General features: G+C 44.2%; 1 protein-coding gene across 4 annotated transcripts in view; it reads left to right on the top strand.

Annotated features, from left to right (window-relative positions):
- Positions 1–15577, top strand: part of LOC139763218 (insulin-like growth factor 1 receptor) — a 141100-nt gene that overhangs the window by 29295 nt on the left and 96228 nt on the right. Inside the window, exon 1 of one of the 4 annotated variants that reach the window (XM_071689044.1) lies at positions 9883–10004. The exons of the other annotated variants lie outside the window; for them this stretch is intronic. The gene's annotated coding sequence lies outside the window, so the exon portion shown is untranslated. Of the gene's footprint in view, positions 1–9882; positions 10005–15577 lie in introns of those variants that run through there. 4 annotated transcript variants of the gene reach the window in all.

The following is a 15577-nucleotide window of genomic DNA, read 5'->3' as shown; positions in this document are numbered from 1 at the left end:
AGTCATTAAGCGAGAATATGGCGCTTGTCAGGTATATGAATGTTATCTTTTTCATAAACAAGCCGGTGTAGTATATGTATTTAAGGGTCTAGGTAATATTTCATACTTCCCTGAGTTACTAAATAGGTGATTACGCGGCGTTTCCTGGTGTGTTGGATGGCGTTGCTGACTATAAATCACGCAGAGTTGGAGTCTGCACGCTTGAGCCGGCCCACAGCCAACGCAGGTATCTGTCCCCAAGCCTCACCGGTGTTGGTCGATAAATGGGTACCTGACGTGTGTGTGTGTGTGTGTGTGTGTGTGTGTGTGTGTGTGTGTGTAAAGACATGGTGCATAAACAAAGTCATAAGACGGGGTAACAAATGGAACCCCCCTCCCCCCATAACACACAGTAATCAAATACACACACACACATATTATATATATATATATATATATATATATATATATATATATATATATATATATATATATATATATATATATCTTTTTCTTTTAAACTATTCGCCATTTCCCGCGTTAGCAAGGTAGCGTTAAGAACAGAGGACTGGGCCTTTTTTGGAATATCCTCACCTGGCCCCCTTCTCTGTTCCTTCTTTTATATATATGAATATATATATATATATATATATATATATATATATATATATATATATATATATATATATATATATATACACACACATATATATGAGTGTGTGTTTGTGTTTGTGTATCACAATTCATTTACGCTTTTCTCCATTCATTCATCTATCGCCAAAGTTGTCATTTGTTGCTATTGTAATAAATCCCATTCGGTAAACACATTATATACTTAGATTTGAAACTATGAAAAAAGAAAGAAGGAACAGAGGGGGCCAGGTGAGGATATTCCAAAAAAAGTCCAGTCCTCTGTTCTTAACGCTACCTCGCTAACGCGGGAAATGGCGAATAGTTTAAAAGAAAAAAAAGAAAATATATATATATATATATATATATATATATATATATATATATATATATATATATATATATATATATATATATATGTATATATATATATATATATATTTTGATTATTCTTGCCCCCCAAAAAAGATGATGTATATGTATGTATGTATATATATCGCCCAAACCGTAAAAGGAAAAAAAAAAGAAAATCGCCACCTGTCATGTAGGAGTGACGGCAACGCTGATAACTCCGTTTTCTATTGAGCTTTTGTTATGTATCATTTAGTTGAATGTGAGCTGAGCAAGAATATCTATTATTTCTGGCTACCAACCTGCGTTATGTTGGGGGGGATGAAAATAGTTTCATTTTCATCAGATAGGAGAGAGAAATCACCAAATAGTCATATATTTTCGTTTCGTGTCGTTCATTCGTAGGAAAAGCAGCTATTTTTTTTTTTTGGGGGGGGGGTTACTTTTATCTTTCGCCGTCGCGGAGTTTTATCGTTATCACAATGCAACTGAAACAATGGTTCTGGACACGGTTGGTTCGTGATGAAACTGTCAATATTACGAGCGGAATGGGAAAGGTCAAAAGTTCCGACGAAGCTCAGGGTCATATATATATTATTATTATTATGGGCCAGCAGCAGAAAGATCAGTTCATTATATTTCTCTCTCTCTCTCTCTCTCTCTCTCTCTCTCTCTCTCTCTCTCTCTCTCTCTCTCTCTCTCTCTCTCTCTCTCTCTCTCTCTCCGTGTACAAAAGTTAACAAAGCCCTCCTGTTTCATCGGCTGTCTAGTTTCTCATTACACTCAGTATCACAGATGAGCAGCCATAACGTACAGCAATTTCTCCCACACACCACCATCCGGGGTATCACAGCCATTACTCCAAATGAGACTAAATAAGGAATACGTTTCGTCGTCACATCCACAAACATCCCCACACATCCACGTCCACTGAAGGGAATTTATACTTGGCTTTTTATATGATAGGCGTTTTTTTTTTTTCTTTGTTAGAGACAGCACGGGCAGCTGAGGCCCTAATCAAGGCCATTTTATTAACGTTTTGTATATATATATATATATATATATATATATATATATATATATATATATATATATATATATATATATATTACTTTTCCGAAAGAAGGAACAGAGAAGGTGGCCAAGTGAGGTTTTTCCGCTCTTAGGCTCAGCCCTTTGTTCTTAACGCTACCTCGCTAACGCGGGAAATGGCTGATATATATATATATATATATATATATATATATATATATATATATATATATATATATATATATATATATATATATATACCCTAGCCTGAGCTAGGTACTCATTCTATCGACCGATGCCTTGGAGTGGGGTGGGGGATGAACAGCTGGGTTGACTATGGACCGACTGCCGCCACCAGGATTCGAACCCATGCGCTCGACCCTAGGCGACCTCCGTGAATGCGTCATGGTCGGGAACGCTAACCGCTACACCACGAAGGTCCATTTGTGCGTATTTGTAAATCAATTTCTCTCACCTTTCGGTATCAGAGGCATTGCGTACGTGCGTAGAATATATAGGAAAAAATTTCTGTTATAATCCCGGTCGTTAGGTATTGGTGGTAGATAACAGGGATAGCAGCAAAGTAAACGAGCCAGTTTGTGACTAGCAGTGATTTTTTGATTTATATTAATTGAAATGATTTTTATTTTCTTCGGGGATGAGTCAGGGTTAAAGAAAGAGAAATATTTTTCACCTCTTTTTTTTTTATCTAAATTCGTAATTGTTCTGTTTTCACGAACGTTTTCAGTCTATAACGCGATTTTGATTAGCATTCTGTGTGGAAAATATTCACCATTTTCCTCCGGCCATAGATAGACTTGCTGATCCTGCAGTGACGTCATGCGTTTTTTTCCCCTGCTGTGACGTCATGCGTTTTTTTCCCCTGCTGTGACGTCATGCGTTTTTTCCCCTGCTGTGACGTCATGCGTTTTTTCCCCTTGCTGTGACGTCATGCTTTGTTTTCCTGCTGTGACGTCATGCTTTGTTTTCCTGTTGTGACGTCATGCATTTTTCCCTGCTGTGACGTCATGCGTCTTTTTTTGTACTCTTGCTATGACGTCATGCTTGTTTTTTGTATTCTTGCTGTGATGTCATGCGTTTTTCATTCCTGCTGTGACGTCATACTTTTTTCATTCCTGCTGTGACGTCATGCGTTTTTTGTATTCCTTCTGTGAGGTCATATGATTTTTGTATTCCCGCTGTGACGTCATATGTTTTTTCCTGCTATGACGTCTAGAGTGACGTCACCAGGGGTTTTACTATAGTGAACGTCATTTTTTTTTATCTATTTTTTTCATTTTTTAATTTTTTTTAGGCTGACTGTCTGTCCAGTGTTGCACATGAACCAGCACAGACTCACTTCCCGAGCTCTTCTCTCATCCACAACAGACCGCATACTTGCCCTTCTTTCCAAAACGCTTGCATTCAAAATGAATTTGAATTTGAATTTGACACGGCGATTGGGTGGAGAGCCAGACGGTCTGTGTTTGCCGTCGGCTCGGAACTGTGTTGAAAATGGCGTTGATTAACCCAGGTTACCGCCGGGGTTGGAGTGTGGGATTGGACCTGGTCCCTGTTAGAATGTTGATGTTAATGTTAAGTCGCCTCACGCACGCTGGTGGATGATGTTTAACATCGAACGGAGGTGGTCAGCTCCTCCCTCCGTCGTGGTGCAGAGGTTAGGTTTTGTGGATTCTGGCGAAGCGAAGGGTTTTTTTTTCTCTCTTTTTTTTTCGTTTTAATAATGTCTCCCTGCTCCCCGACACGGTTTTAATGTGTCCCTTAATATTTTTTTTTTACGCATTGCAAATCCGTTCTGGGAGAGAGAGAGAGAGAGAGAGAGAGAGAGAGAGAGAGAGAGAGAGAGAGAGACCCACGTGTGTGTGTGTGTGTGTGTGTGGGATGTAAGGCGGGAAGAGGAAGACATCGAGTTGGGCCAAAGGAGTGACGTTTGACAGCCACTGGCTCACTGCGCAGCCGTCATTAGCGTTTCCCGATACCCAGGTGGGTAGGTGGGTGGCCCGACCACCCACCTACCACTGAGAGAGAGAGAGAGAGAGAGAGAGAGAGAGAGAGAGAGAGAGAGAGAGAGAGAGAGAGAGAGAGAGACCTAAGACATTTTTTTTCTTCGTTTCACATCACGAGAGCCAACTTGTGACCAGCCAGTCGCACGCCCTTAACGACCCATAATGACACGGTCAGAGGCGAAGGTCTCCTCCCTTGACCCGCGAATCGTTCTTTACACACTGACCACCAGACTCTCTCTCTCTCTCTCTCTCTCTCTCTCTCTCTCTCTCTCTCTCTCTCTCTCTCTCTCTCTCTCTCTCTCTCACACTGATCGAATCGCACGCTGCGCCACCCAAGATCACAGAGCTCCAAGTTCCAAGCACAGAATTATCAGATCGGTAAGTTGTGCATGATGTACCCCTCGGGTGTACATTGTGCAGATGTACACAATTTGGCCTCGACTGTTATGAAAGCCCTGTGATGTTATGATGCACCCCACGGGTGTACATTTTACAGATGTACACAATTTGGCTTCGATAGGATAGGAAGCCGGGCAAGACCCACTTCGTACGGTTATGATATACCCACGGGTGTACATTCTACTGATGTACAATTGGCCACGTGTCTGGGGCAATGTGGACAGGTACGTATAATCATCGTCCAGTTTGGGTCGTTTTATGAAGGGGGTTCAAAATGAGAACACAGTCAACGCCCCGTCTACACCCGTCCACACCCGTCAATCCCCTAGAGTGTGGGGAGGATTTTTGTCTCTGGCCCTTTGGGGTTGTTCTCTCCCATCCAAAGACTCTGGGGTTGTGTGTGTGTGTGTGTGTGTGTGTGTGTGTGTGTGTGTGTGTGTGTGATGGTTTGTTTCTGCCAGACTCTGGGGTTTATGATGCAGGGTTCTCTCAAGTTATGAAGATCTCTCTTGGTTCTGTTTCCCCCAGACTCAGGGGTTGTGATGCAGGTTTAAGGTCTTGTTTCCACACTACTTTTCGGTTGCAGCGAGGGTCTCTTTTAGGGGTCTGTTTGCCCCAGAGTCTGAGGTTTTGATGATGGGTTTTTTTGGGGGGTTATGTACCTCAGTCTTTCAGGTTGTGATGTAGGTTTCTCCTGGTTCCTCTTAAGGTTTTCAACTCAGACATGGCAGAGGTTTTTGAGTTAAAAAAAAGATGTAGAGTAAGCATTATTGTCGTGTATTGGAGTAAAATATACCTGTCTAATTCTTTCAGTTACTCACTGGCCGCACTGCGAGGTGGCCATGTCGCTCGGACATGGCCACCTCTGGGTTAACTCGACCCCAGGCCACAAGCTATTGGCTGGCTGATCCTGCCTTAACTAACTACAGGTGTGATGCCTTTCCCCTGACTCAAGTCGGTACCCACTCATCCACCGGCCAGAGGAAGGATGAACAGCCGGGCTGTCTGTGCACCGTTTGCCCGGAGACAGCTATCGAACACTAATGATCGTTCTGCTTCCGATGGTCAAGTGATCAGGGAGGTATGAAGGGATGGATCAGGAGATGGCGGCGAATGCGGGTGTATTATTGTCAGTAGGTAAAGGTTGGCTCGTAGACAGAAGAAGCGGGTGGTGGGCGCGAGTCGTTCTTCCTGTATTTATATATTTTTTCCCTCGCCTGGAAGACCACGTCCTAGCCGTAGGAGCAGACGCAGTGACTAAAGAAAGACATACTGTTGAAAAGGACGACTTGAAGCGGGGTTGTAGACGTGCTAGATGTAATACCTGAGACGAGGGTGGGAGGAGGTTGGGCCATTGGTTGATGTAGTGTGAGGCGTAAGGGGACGAATATTTTTACAGCCAGGGAGTGTTTAAGCAGGGGTATGAAACTTTGCCAGGGAGAAGTACCGCGAGTTTAACATCAGAGGTGAGAGATCGAAGGGAGAAGGACGTGAGTAAGGTAAAGAAGACATTCAGAAGGAGAACATAGAAATAAAAAGAGGAGCTTTGAAGCAGAGGAGAGCCTGGCTGCCGGCAGCGAGAAACCAAAGATCAAAGGGAAGTTGGGAAACATACCTGACGGTGTCCGAGTAGCGGAGATGAGATCAGACCCGACCCGTCTGGTGGGTTGCATGATGAATAAAGAGCGACAGGGAGGAGAGGCAGAGGTTTGGATTGTCCCCCTGAATAATGGGGAACATTAATAGATTCCAGAAAATAGTGAGGCACAAACCATTCACGCGGTTCGTAGTGGGTAGAGCAACTGTAGGAAAAGGGTTGCATGCTGAGGTTATTGATGCGTATGTCTTCGAAGACTCTAAATTGATAAGAACAAGTGTGAAAAGAATAACAGCAAAGAAGCAACTGTGATGGTGGTAAATAATAATAAGGAAGGCATCCACTTACAAAAGGGGACCTAGACAGAATTCCACAGCTGATGTGATGAATTGCTAACGAGATTCAACGCAGAGTGATATGAAGAGGATGATGAGGCATCGAAACAAGGCTTTGATAACGACCGTCGTCTAGCAGGAGATAAGCCTCTGGGCATCTCTCCGTGTAGGATGGACACGCGAGTCGACAGTGTACATACCCACTGTCGTCAGAGCCATACCATTGGACGATTACACAGAAAGACGGTCTCGCAGCCCCATTCGGAATAGCTCTTGCGTACGTTGACAATAAGAAATTGTTCAGCAAATTATTTGTAGAATGTATAAGGCAAAATAAGAATGTATCTCTCCAGTTTGGTCACCGGACTTTTAAGGGAGTCACAGAGAACGAATAGAGAAGGTCAGGAGGAGGTCAGCAAAGATGTGGCACCAGCGTCAAGGAGAGACGAGTTACAGTGGGAGATTACAGGGCAGTAATTATGGAAGAGAGAGAGAGAGAGAGAGAGAGAGAGAGAGAGAGAGAGAGAGAGAGAGAGAGAGAGAGAGAGAGAGAGAGAGGCATTATTATGCCGTCCCTGTGTATGTCCCGTTAACCACAGCGGAGGCCCGTGGTGTGGTCATGGCTCAGCCTGAGAGGTGGACGAGCTGGTGGTGAGGACAGAGACAGACAGACAGGCAGGCAGATGGCATTGCAACACCTTCCGCGTCACAGATCATGTACCGGGCCCCTCCTGTGCCTCCCCCACACATTCTCTCTCTCTCTCTCTCTCTCTCTCTCCCGGGAGCCAAGCTGGCCAGTACACAGCTGTAGGGAATACGCAGCTGTAGGCAGTACGCAGCTGCAGGCAGTACGCAGCTTTAGACAGTACGCAGCTGTAGGCAGTACACATCTGTAAGCAGTACGCAGCTTTAGACAGCACGCAGCTGTAGGCAGTACACACCTGTAAGCAGTACGCAGCTTTAGACAGTACGCAGCTGTAGGCAGTACACATATGTAAGCAGTACGCAGCTTTAGACAGTACGCAGATGCAGGCAGGACGCAGCTGGAGGCAGTACGCAGCTGTAGGCAGTGCACAGCTGCAGGTAGTACGCAGCTGCAGGCAGTACGCAGCTGCAGGCAGTATGCAGCTGGCGTGGTTGAGGTGGGCCGGGTTGTTTATGTCTTCTGCCTCGAAGGAGATTTCAGGATTTGAAAATATGATGACAGTTCACGATTATATTTATCGTCTTGAACATATCGTTAATAGATTATTTATCTCTTTAACTTTTCAAAGATTATATATATATATATATATATATATATATATATATATATATATATATATATATATATATATATATATATATATATATGAAGAAACTCTGGATGTTGCAAAAGCTAACAATTCTATTGACAAAAAAACATTCAAACTTAGAAACTATGAAATCTATTTTTCCTCGGGGAAACCTGGAGGAAACAGAACAGGCACGCTATAATAGCGCCATAGTAACTAACACTGGGAATCCAATTGAGTGACGTAGGGGAAAAAAAAAAAAAGAAAACGCCTAGAAATAACATGTTTAGACTTGGTATGTTATCGTTGGCTTGATTTGGGTATAGGGTAGGTTGGTCAGTCTCGGTCGGCAGTCGTATCGCCCATCTGCCAAGGTCATTTGAGGGCGTTCGCATCAGACAGCAACATCCACCCATCCCAGAAATCTTTTTTGAAGGCACCTTCAGGTATACAAGTTATTACAACAGGCGCGCCCACCATGTATATATGGCCCATGAGTCTGGGCTTATATTTTCCTCTGTCAGAACGGCTTGTGAATTAAAGGTGCCCTCCGGGTTATTTGTTGTCTTGATGTCAACACTATCTCCTTCATGGATAATGGGTTCCCAGCTTCGTATTCTATCTAATTAATTTCATTTTCTCGATCTTTCCTCAACAGCTTAGTTAATGTTCTGTTTAATAAATTTCTTGTTCTCGGTCTTTGTTCAGCTGCCTAAAGTTAATATTTTAATTCAGTATTTTCCCCATTTATTTATATATATATATATATATATATATATATATATATATATATATATATATATATATATATATATATAAAACGCTTGTTACCTGGAATTGAAGTTACTGTGTAATAATATTCTTCTGTATTCTCTTCATCCGAGAGTCTGTGTTGTACATTGCCTTTTATCTTAGTGCCAACGTTTGTGTTAAAACATTATTACCCTTCGTATATCTTCGTGTAGTTCTAACATAATTTCGCTTCTTATCTCATTATTTTTCTAAATGACTCAGGCACCCCCGTCCTCCCCCTCCTCTTACGTCCGAGGTACACAGCCCATTTCTGTGATCGAATTATTCATCCTCGGGTTGAACTGTGCGATCATTGGATGTGATGGCCTGGCCCTCGACCAAACCCTTAAGGTCTGGCAAGAAAATCCAAGCCATAATGATAATAATGTAACAGTCGGGCTCTTGCGCAAAAGGGTTGTAGTACCGTCGTGTTCTTTCGAACTGTAGTACCGTCGTGTTCTTTCGAACTGTTGTGCGCTCTCCAGTGGTCGTACGTACTGTCACATAACCAATGGTCGTTCCGCCGTGCTCCAGGCTTTGAATGTGTTACATCAAATCATCGAACTACCATAGTAAGTTCGTCATCCATGCATAACGAGAATTGCCTACCCTCGTTTTGATTTTCCCCCCCCCCCCCTCCTTGGGATGTCAACAACACTTGCTTGTACTGACGGATATTCTCTGTTCTTTTGCAGTTTGCTGTCTTATTCACGTACGTGCATACATTAGCTATATGTGCCGTATATGTCTATACCTATACAGACTCTCTGTACGAATTCACACATATGTGAGTAATCTCACTCGTCAGATGTCGTGCGTATGGCAGCGCGGTCCGGCTCTTGCTGCCGCAACAGCAACAAAGACTTGCGCCGTTTTTTCTATTTATTTTCACCTTTATAGTCACCAGGTGTACTCTATAGAACCCTCACATAATTGACGTAACTCTGCAGTTTAATTTTCTCGACCATAAGTCGCAGGAAGGGTAGTCTGACATCGCGTTTCTACCTTCTGGACAAACGGTACGATATCTTCTTTCACAAACGGCAGCGGAATTTAAACTTGGATCTAAGTTTTACAGTTTACACCCCTCGGCCGGTGATTTGTTAATGATTTTTTGATTAATTCGCGTCCAGAAGTGTTTGATTCTTCTCGTTTGCCGTAAATAGTGACCTCCGAGAGGTTGTTTCAGCTTAAAAAAAACCCGTGAAAAATCGGGTAGGTGTTCGATTGATGACGTGTGTGTGTGTGTGTGTGTGTGTGTGTGTATTTCTGAGCGAGGCGATAGATCGCGAGAGTCTGGTTATAAGAGTTGCAGTTCGTCGTGAATTACTACGTCTGAAGTTCTAGGCCCCAGCCCGATTGTCCCAAGTTTCCGAATCTGTACGGAGGGGACGTTAACGCCAGCGCTTTAAGTTGCTCGTTACGAAATTCGTTGGAGGGAGCGAGCGCCTGTCGTCCTCCGCGCCCCCGAAGAGAATTCCATTTGCAGTGTACCGCCACAGCGGGACCGTCCCGACCGTCGCCTGGGCTGTTAGGGGCTCCGCTACCGTCTTCCAGTGACCGCGTCGCTCAGTATGGATTTTAGTTTGTACGTTAATTTGTTGTATTTTAGCTTTTTAGTTTATCACAGTTTTTTCTTTCTCAGTTAGCGGTGTTCTTCACGTATATTGGTGGGGTGAGTTTTTACATAAAACTCTTGTGCGCGACGGTGCGATCTTTGAATACGACGGTACGATCTTTGAATACGACGGTGTGATCGTGAAATACGACGGTACGATCTTTGAATACGACGGTGTGATTGTGAAAATACGACGGGACGACCTTTGAATGCACCATTACGATCTTGAAATATGGCGGTACTATCTTTGAATACGACATTACAATCTTGAGATACGACGGTACGATCTTTGATTACTACTACGGTTCGACTCTTGAGCACGACGGTAAGACCCTTGAGCATTAAGGTACGACCCTTCAGTCATGATGGCCTGGCCTTTGACCTAACCCATACGAATTAGGTTAAAGGTCGTTTCGTCGTGCCGAAGGTCGCACAGTCGTGTTCGTGGAGATTAGATTTTGTTATGATAAAGGAGTAGGTGATGGATTGTGTGCTTAGGGGAGGAGTAATTTTTGCTTGTGATATCGCAGGAGAGGAGGTCGAAATTTGTATTTTAGTGTAGTTTACTTATTTACTTTGAATTTACAACTGTAAATCGTGCCTGAGGTTAATGAGCAGAACGTCGAGAATAAAATGTTAGTCATATCTGTAATAGAAATATTTTTGATAATTGTACTCGAATTCCACGCAGGTTTGAAATTACGTAAATTAGTCTAAAGTTTGAAATTATGAAAGTTAGTTTAAGTTTGAAATTATGTAAGTTTGAGTTTGAAGTTATGTAAGATAGTTTACCTGCCTATATGTTTCATTTTTTTTTTTTTTTAATTTCCCATTTGCGAAGCTATATAAATTTTTGCATACAGTTCTGAAGCCATTTCGTTCGGCCTTATGAATTTGCATTCATCTGACAGGACAGTTAACAGTTTCATCACGTATTCAACCAGTTGACATGGGCGGCAGGCAGCGCAGCGGAAGTGTGGAAAGGCAAATATTTCTTTCATAAAGTTTTGAATACATTACTGTATATACACAAATATGACATTGTGTCGGTATACATGTATATTTCATAGTCTTTTTTTTTTTTTTATACTTCGCTGTTTTCCGAGGTAACGACGGGAACAGACGAAGAAAGGCCATTATCCGCTCACATCCATATTCTCTAGCTGTCATGTGTAATGCACCGAAACCACAGCTCCCTATATACAACCAGGCCACCACAGACCTTTCTCTGGTTTACCTCGGACGCTTCGCATGCCTTGGTTCAGTCCATATATATATATATATATATATATATATATATATATATATATATATATATATATATATATAGATGAACACGAATATAGTGCGTATGAACACGCACTTTCATAGGACACTGGGAGTAGACAGAAATGGCAGCTTTTGGCCTCGTCCTCTCTCTAGATGTCGCGTATAATGCACCTGAAACTAGGGTCTCCTATCCACAATCAGACCCCACGGACCTTTTCGAGCTTCTCGCCCCCTGTATACCACCTCTCCAAGTTATCTATCCCCTATCATGCCTTACACCCTCCTTCATGTTCAGGCTCTTATAACTCGGAGCATTTTTCGCTCCATCCTTCCACCTCCTTGGGTTTTCCCTTTGCCCTTATCCCTTTTTGTCAGTCTCTCTTCACTCATCCTCTCCCTACGTCCAAACCATTTCAGTGCCCCGAGCTCAGCTGTCTTATTCATGTTCCGCCTGCTTCCGTACCTCGCTGCCATTCCTGTTTTAGCATGTTCACCCTCTTCCGTTCACGTGCATTTAGGGCCTAAGACACACCCCCACACGTCACCTTCATCATTAAACATACCCATCTTTGCTTTCACAGACACTTACTTCTCCTTTCATCCATACCCCAGTGCAACAGGGACCTTTACCTACCTCACTCATCCTTTGATTCACTTCACGTCCCATAGTTCCATCCGCTGCCATGTCCACTCCCAGGTATCGCCAACAGTCCACCTCCTCCAAGTTTTCTCCTTTTACATCCGCTCTCACACCAACCTGTCTGCCATCCCTTCCCCCAGCCATTTCCTAAACCTCATAACCTTACTTTTTTATTCGCATTTACTCTCGATATCCCCTATTCACACCCTCTGTCAAACACAGACACCAGATTCTACAGTTTCTCGCTCGATTCTACCGCCAAGAACCACCTCACATCTCCCAGCCTTTCCATCCTACGCACACCGCAGACTAACCTGCCTCCATGACCCTTACATGTACCTCCTACGCCATTTCATCCGTAGGAATAGATTAATCGAACACCCTTAACGCACGCCCATCTGGTACCACTTACCCTTCTCCCTTCTTACTCGCACGCACGTGTAACTCTCCCACTGAAAACCTCCCCACTGCATTTAATGGCCATCCTGCTACACCCCATAACGCACAGGACCTTCCCAAAACGCATATCTGTGAATCCTATCATATACTTTCTTTAGATTCATGAATGCTGCATATTATTGTTTTTTATATTTCGCCTAGAATCCATTTATCGAAAAGTGGAGAGTGAACACCTGCTTCTAACCGTTTCCCCACACGTGTCCAGAGGGAGGAAGGGGGCACGGGCGCGGGGCATTCGCACCCTCGACGGTGTGGTATGCACGCATATTGTTGTTGGATTTACTCGCTAACAATAGCGAGTCATGAGATCAGAACCCAACCCACCCTCCCTGCCGTCGCACCTTCGCCCTGGCACGGGGGGGCGGCCTCTGTCTGTCTTGTGACGCCTCGTTGCGCCTGTGTGTTTTCTCCCGGGGACCCACAATGGCTGTCGTTAGTCAGGCGTTGTGGCACATGCCATACTCCGGATCACAAAGGAGACAGGTTGCCTCGCTTATTTACGACGGTCATTTATCCCCGGGGCAGGGTAATGTGTCTACAATTAGCCCCGTTCTCCTCTTTCTTCCCCACTGTTTACGTGAATTGCTTGGTTAGTTGTTTGTTTGGGTTGTAAACCTGTCCATTAAACTGCCAGGACCATTGAGGCGGGCAGCGTCAAGCTGTGGCACACTGGCTGTATAATATTTAAACACACTGAAGTGTTTTGGAATAGCTCCTTAAATACTACGTATATGGCTCATGGGACGTGAATGTGTGTGTGTATGTGTGTGTACGTATATGGCTCATAGGACGTGTGTGTGTGTGTTGTGTCAAATGTTTGTGCATGAATTCTTCAACAACACGCGTGTCGTTTGTTGGGTTTAACGGCCAGTGACCTATGAGAGAGGTCGTTACGTGTGCGACCCGTGTGCTGTTATATGCTCTTGTTTAAGATACCTACGTGTTCCTATTATGAAACAGAGGCACAGACTTTAATGTGTGAATGATATACCGTGAAGTGGCTGACGCAGGAATTTTAATTGGACAGCCAAACTGTTTTCCTAACAAGACAATAATGCATTGTTATAAACGGTACATAACACATGAATTTTATACGCCACATTGATAACTCGCATTATTCCGACCAAGCCCCGTCCGTCTCTCTGCTGGGGAAAAGATATCATCCCATTCATTAAGTCTGTGTTTAAATCGTCGAACAGAGTTTGTGTTTATATGTCCAAAACGTTTTTTTTCCGTCGTTGTTACAAAAATGGCAATACCTCCACCTCATGCTTGCGTGTGTGTTTGTGTATGTGTGTGTGTGTGTGTGTGTGTGTGTGTGTGTGTGTGTGTGTGTTGTACTTGCGACTTCTAATGAATACGCGATGTATCGTTAGGGCTGCGTCGCAGCCTGGAGATGGCGGGGAGTGGAAGAAAACACCTTGATGGTGTAAGGCGGAAGGTATGATGCGTTGCGTTTCACACGGAGGCTGGTGGACCCAGCCCGACGACCACCGCCTCCCTTCTGTTGGCACGGCAGGAGGTCGACCAGTCGCCTATTTCTGGTTTGAAGTTACTACGTAACCCCAGGTTGGGGTCCGCCCACTCTGCTGTAGAAGATTCCGTGAATATTATTATCGTTGTTGTTGTTGTTTGCCCATAGGACAACGCAGGTCCCAGGATGCGTCGTGTGTGTGCATCGTGGTCTGCAGTCGGCAAGGCAGGTACGCCTGCCCGGTCGCTGCGGTAAATGTTGCACTGACCAGGCGCCCAGCTCAAGATAACGAGCATGATGGCATGTATGATGTTTACTGATAATGCCGGCCCCTTGTATCTCTCATTTGTGTCTGTTGGACCTTAGAAGTGATAGCCTTTAAAGTGCTAATATAGAGTATGATAGCCTTTAAAGTGCTAATATAGACTCTGACGAGATAGCGAATCTGTTTTAACTAGAGTTCAAGCAATGATCTAAGGCTTCATCAACAGCAGACAATTCTGCACAGGGGAACAGGTGTATTATTGGGTAGAAGGAACCAGAGGGAAGGGTCGGCCCTCCTCACACTCTTAACACCCACACCTCCATTAGTCTTGGAGGCGTCGGTGAAGACATGAGTATAATCAGAACATCTCTCGGTTAATTCCCTAAATCGTTGGTGGACCTCCGCCTCCGTGTGTTGGAGGGGAGCCAGCTCGGTCTTGATATGAATGTATAATGGCTCCCAAGGTAGATGTCTCACTCTCTCTCTCCCTCCCCCCCATATCAGCAGCTAATCAGCTTTCCTCATATCTAAAGCCATGTCTGCTCTCGCGCACATAAGGGTAGAGCGCCCTTATTGACTAGGAGGTTGTGGGCGGCGCTGCCAGCATTATGATCCTGCCCTGCGCCTCTCTCGAGGAATGTCTTACACGCTGGAAGCTCAGCTGAGAGCAGCAGGCAGGGTGAGACATGTTCCTCATTCCTGGCCTTCGCAGCACCTTACATGATACGTAGGTGCTCTCGGCGAAGTCGGTACATTTGCACCCACTTCCATTCGAACGATTCGCGTGGACGCAGGAGCTGCAAGACACGTTCTTAGTCATTTGTTCTGAATTGTATCCAGTCTCCTGAAGGCGCAGTCGCTTGCATGTGTCTGAGAGCCATAGTCTAATTTTGATCCAGTCGGGGACTCATCACACCATTGCTGAAGATGTTCTCCCGTTACCCCACTGGCCATTTTATGAGAATTTTAGGATATTTAGTTTCCCCGAAAAATGTTTCCAGTAAGTGGTCAACGTGTGTTTTCCCAGTTAATTCTTTTATCAAAGTACAAACGCCAGAAAATTTCACTGAATTTTCAGAAGTTACCGGATGGTCATCTAGAATGATTTGCAAATTTTGGCTTTTGAAAAAAGAAAAGTTCTGGTAAAAATTACACCGACACTGTAGTAGGAAAATCTTTAAGTATTCCGGTGTAAGGCCCAATGTTGGAGGGATGCAAGGACGTCTTGAATCCTACCAGCCGAAAACTGTGCATTTTTGCGACCGAGCGCCACACAGCACAGTCGTCGGCAAACAGTGAGTAACAGTCAATGTTTACGATTATTGGGGACGATTGCCGGTAACAGATTACCACTGATCACGATCATGAAAAGAGTTAGGCTCAGCACACATCCTTCTGGCACTCCATTGTCCAGCGCAAAAGTGCCGGATATAACG

This window comes from Panulirus ornatus, chromosome 3 (genome assembly GCF_036320965.1).
Source record: "Panulirus ornatus isolate Po-2019 chromosome 3, ASM3632096v1, whole genome shotgun sequence".
Taxonomy (NCBI): domain Eukaryota; kingdom Metazoa; phylum Arthropoda; class Malacostraca; order Decapoda; family Palinuridae; genus Panulirus; species Panulirus ornatus.
Note: the sequence above shows the minus strand (reverse complement) of the source record. Positions and strands in the feature narration are given on the sequence as shown.